Consider the following 5131-nt stretch of genomic DNA (forward strand, 5'->3'; position numbering starts at 1 on the left):
CACTTCTTATTATCTCGCTGCTGGGGGTCTGTTGTGTGGGCCAGGGTGTTTTAAAGAGCTCAGAATTGAGGAGATAAATCTTGTTATCTGACTGACCCTAGGACCATTTTTTCCGGTTTGCTATTTGATTTCTTAAATTTACATATGGTAAAATTTAATGTACATCATGTGTAATTCACTTTTTGATGTACAATTCTGCGAACATTGACAAATGAAGGGAAATGTGACCTCATCCACAGTAGGACACAAAACAGTTCTCTCAGCTCCACCATTTCCTGGTGATGTCCCTTAGCAGTCACACTTTTCATTAGCCCATAACCCTTGTCAACCACTGGTCTGTTTCTCTCTCTCTCTATCTCTTTCTCTCTGGAGTCTTTCACTTTACAGAATGTCATATGCATGATATTTTACATTGAATAATCTTTTGATACTGACTTCTTTCACTAAACATAAGGCATTCACCCATGTTGCTGTGTATACCAACAATGAAATGCTGAGTAGGCTTCCATTGCATGGATGAATCATTTTGTTTTTGATCCATTTTCTACCACTGTAGGATGCTTGATCTGTTTCCATTTTTAGGGTTATATGAATAACACTGTTATAAACATTTATGAAAAATTTTCCATATAAACCCCTGTTTTCATTTCTGTTATGATAAATACTTAGCAGTAGTATTGCTTGGTCATAATGTAAGGGTATATTTAACCTCATGAGAGACTATGAAAATATTTTTCAGAGTAGCGATATCATTTTGCAGTCCCACTAGGAATGTGTGAGTTGCAGTTGCTCTGCTTCCTTGTTAACACCTGGTATTGTTACTTTATTCAAAGGCACTCTAAGATGTGTGCTGCGATAAGTTATTATGCCTGTTCAGTTTTCTTCTTTTTTTTTTTCATTTTTTTTTCCAAAAATTGCACCAGCATAAAGCAGAGCTCTAGTTGATGTGAGTGTGTTGTTTAGGCATTAGCAGTACTGCCCACACTATGCACTCATTGGACAGTAGTGCAAACCCAAGAAAAGGATGGTTGCCTGTTCAGTTTTATCATCAACTTTCATTTTTGGGTTGTCTATCTCATTGCTGATTTGAATGTGTGTGTATACACACACACACACACACACACACACGATATACACATATATGTATATACACATGAATTTCTCTCTGTGTGTGAGTCTAAATATGTTTTCAGATGTGCCATTAGCAAACATTTTCTCTCATTCTGTTATTTATTTATTTTGATGTGGAGGCTTGCTGTCATCCAGGCTGAAGCGTAGTGCTGTGATCTCAGCCTACTGCAAACTCTGCTTCTCAGTTTCAAGCAGTTCTCCTGACTCAGCCTCCCGAGTAACTGGGACTACAGGCGCATGCAACCATGCCTGGCTAATTTTTGTATTTTTAGTAGAGACAGGGTTTCAGCCTATTGGCCAGGCTGGTCTCTAACTCCTGACCTCAGGTGGTCCACCCACCTCTGCCTCCCAAAGTGCTGGGACTACAGGCATGAGCCACCATAACCAGTCCTTTAGAGCAATCTTGAACCCAGGAAATTGACATTAGTATAATTCACAAAATTTATTCAGATTGCCCCAGTTCTATGTACATTTGTTTATGTGTACATGTGCATATGTATGCAGTTTCATGTAATTTTATCTCATGTAGATTTGTGTTACCACTATCACAATGATAATGTAGCACTCTTTTCAGGATTTATATAAATGGTCTTTATCAGATTAAGGAAACTTTCTTTTATTTATAATTTGCTGAAAGTTTTGTTCTTTTGTCATGAATGTATAGTTTTGTGACCCAGAATGTGTTCTAACTTGGTGAATGTTCCATGTAAACTTGAAAAGAATATGTATTCCACTGTGGTTGGATAAAATCTTCTATAATGTAGCTTAGGTTAAGTTGAATGGTAGTGTTTTATATATGTGCTGTTTGTCTGTTTGTTTTGTTTACTGAGATAGGAGTGTTTGTCTTCAAAAATAATTTTGAATTAGTCTGTTTCTTTTTGCAGTTCTATAATATTTTGATTTATGCATTTTGAACTGCTGTTGTTAGGTGCCTATACATATATGATTTTTTGGTTGCTTTATATGAGAATATTCCTAAGAAATGTTTTGCTCTATATAAAATTTGGAGTTGTTTTCTTTTTTTTCCCCCAGCATGGTAAAAATGCTGTCACACTATCTTCTGTTCTTTATGGTTTGTGATGACAAATCTGGAAGTCATTTGAATATAACTTTTGTTTCTGCTCTGGAAATTTTTCTTTATTTGTAGTTTTCAGTACTTTATAATTTTTTTCTGAGCATGGTTTATTTTGAGTTTATTCTTTTTTAAGTATCACTTAGATTTCTGGAGTTCTAGATATACATCTTTCACATTTTGGGAAAGTTTTCAGCCATTATGTTCTCAAAACTTTTTTTTTGTTTGTTTTTGAACCAATTTCTTTCTTCTCTCCTGCTGGAACTCCAGTGACAAAAATTGTAGAACTTGTATATTGTTCTACTGGTCTTTAAGACTGTCCAACTTAGGTTTTAATGTTTTTCTTTCTGTTTTTTAGATTGACTAGGTTTTCTTGATCTGTGTTCAAGTTCAAAGGCTTTTTCCTTTATCACCTTTATGATCCAATGATTTTGTTTTATTTTTTTATTATAATTTTTATTTTTTGAAATTTCTACTCAGTTATTTTTAGAGTTTTTATTCCCCATTGAATCTTTCTGTCTTACCATTTATTTAATAATTGGTCACCACTGTTTCACAGGACATGTCTATAATGACTGCTTTAAAGTCTGTCTGATCATTTCAAAATGTGAATCATCTCAGAATTAGTGTCTGTAGACTGTCTCATTGCTTGAGTTAGTGAGATTGGACTGGTTCTTTTTATGTCTATCAAACTTGAATGAGTTCCTGGTGACTTTGAAGATTAGGCTATGAGAGTGGATTTTGTTAAAACTCTCTAGACAGGATTGGCGTTTTTAATTTAGCTGGTCCTAACTTTCTTAGGTTTGGATCACAAGTCCTGACCTGACTTCTGTGGTCTGTGGTTCTACGTCAGTTAAGTTTTCAAAGGCTTTGATCAGCTGGAGCTGCCTTTTGTTCCTCCCCGTAAGGGTATGACCCAGAGACCAGTATAGACCCTGGGAAGTGTTTCTACTCTGTAGTTTACTTTTCAAAGCATTTTCTGTGTTGTGTCCAGTCAATTCCAGACATATGCTCAGTAGTGAAGCCAGGATGTCATGTACAGATTTACAGTATGTATATAGTTTTCCAATCCTTACCTCTCTGTGAATCCACCTATATTCACTGGCATCTGTGGGCTCCTTTTCCTGGTCTTTTGACCAGCAAATCTGGATTTTAGTCTCCTTTATTGCTACACATTTCTTGTAGCTAGGTTTCAGCAAGGCTGAGAGCAGTGATTTAGAGAGAGGAGAGAGAGAACAAAAATCCCTTACTGTCTTCAGAACATAGGGCTTTTCATTTTTTTCAGCTCCTCGAGTCAGAGAGAAATATTTTATCTCGGCTAGTTTTTAAGGGTCTGCAGGTCTGCTGTTTCCACTTCCGCTGCAGGACAGCAGATTCCTGACTGGTGCTTGCGTTGGGTGCAGGACCCGAAGAATAAAAAGAGGGAAAAGACCACACAGGGACTCCTTCCATCCTTGCCATCTGCAGCTGTCTTCCTCTCCAGCCCCCGACAAGACGGAGAGGGTTTCTCCTAGAGCTTTTTCTGTCCACATTTACCGTGTAGTTCTGGGATTTAGGTTGCTCTCCAGTATAAACTTTGAATACAGGTAAAAAACAAACTCTAGAATACTAATTAGAATATTATACTTTGAGTTTTAATTTTCCTCTCCAATTTCCTTGAAATCATTTGCTTTCCAGAATCATCACGTAGTTTCTTTATAGATTCCATTTTGAGTCTTGAGTTGCAATCGGTGGGGGGGGGGGGGGGGGGGGGGGCGGAATGTCCGTATTTCCTCTTAGCTAGAATCAGAAGCTCTCATTTCTTTTTAAAAACTTGGACAGATAAACTGTGGCGTCTCTAATGGAGATTAAATGAACAGAGATTAGGAGTTGATAGTTAAGCATATTTTTCCCACTGGACAAGTATCACTTACTGATTGCATGCTTCTCCTACAGATGAGTTACTTCCAATAATATTACCAAAGGACTACTCTCTGAAAAGTTACTGAGGGCTTACCTTCTCAGGTTTAATATTGCTAAATTGGTCTATAGGGAAAGTCACACAGAGCAACTCGAATAGATGTTGGCCTCTTCTCCTTGGATAAGGAGACAGAGACTGACCTTACTTGCCTGGCTCCACAGATACTGTGGCATCTCGGTGTTTCCTAGTGTTCTCTTTGCTGTGCTGTGATCTTTGTATGCCGAGTGTATTTTACCCATGAGCAGGGTAAACATGTATTCATTGTCTAAACCAGGACACAAGTTAAAAGGAATACTAACTAGGTGAAATGCTAGGAAAACAGGTGTCAACTGGAACTCATTTTGGGAAAAGCAGAGCACGTGGTCATCCTACAGTAAGTGTTTTTATCTGACATCATCTGTGCTTAGTTCACACTTTTACCCACTATAAGTCATTTCCACTTGATGGAAAAAGCCGAATCCATCCAGAAAGTTCACCTAACATCAGGGTACCTTTAGAAGTGATCAACTGGAGGTCAGATTAAAAAACGCAGCATAGTACTGTTAAAGCAGAACTAACAATGCCCTTATTTCTTTCTCAGAATCTGAGTCTAGAAATGTGTGGCTCCTTCCCTCCTACATTTTGGAAAAGAGGGAGACATTTTCTTTGATCCTTTATGCAGAAATGTTACAAAGAGATCCATCTCTCTCTCTCTCTCTCTCTCTCTCTCTCTCTCTCTCTCTCTCCTTCCATCCCTCTTTCTCCCCTTCCCTGTCTGCCTCTCTCATTTAATTGCAACTCTCAATACATTCTATTCTTCCAGTTCCTACTGGTTTTATATTATTTCACCCCAAATCATCGAGAGGTGACAGAATTCTATCAGTGCTTGAATTTGAAACCAGAAACATATTATGCTCTTATTTTCTTAAATTAAAAAAAAACCACCTTGGCTTATTGTGAATGAAGCAAAGTTTCTCTTCTCCCTCTCT

At 37.6% G+C, this 5131-nt stretch overlaps 1 non-coding gene across 1 annotated transcript; it reads right to left on the reverse strand.

Annotated features, from left to right (window-relative positions):
- Window positions 1–903: 903 nt before the first annotated feature.
- On the reverse strand, window positions 904–1029 carry LOC120367483 (U4atac minor spliceosomal RNA). Its single transcript, XR_005581861.1, has one exon. It is a non-coding gene; the product is annotated as a U4atac minor spliceosomal RNA (small nuclear RNA).
- Between the last annotated feature and the right edge of the window lie 4102 nt (window positions 1030–5131).

The sequence above is a fragment of the Saimiri boliviensis genome, chromosome 12 (genome assembly GCF_048565385.1).
Source record: "Saimiri boliviensis isolate mSaiBol1 chromosome 12, mSaiBol1.pri, whole genome shotgun sequence".
Classification (NCBI taxonomy): Eukaryota; Metazoa; Chordata; class Mammalia; order Primates; family Cebidae; genus Saimiri; species Saimiri boliviensis.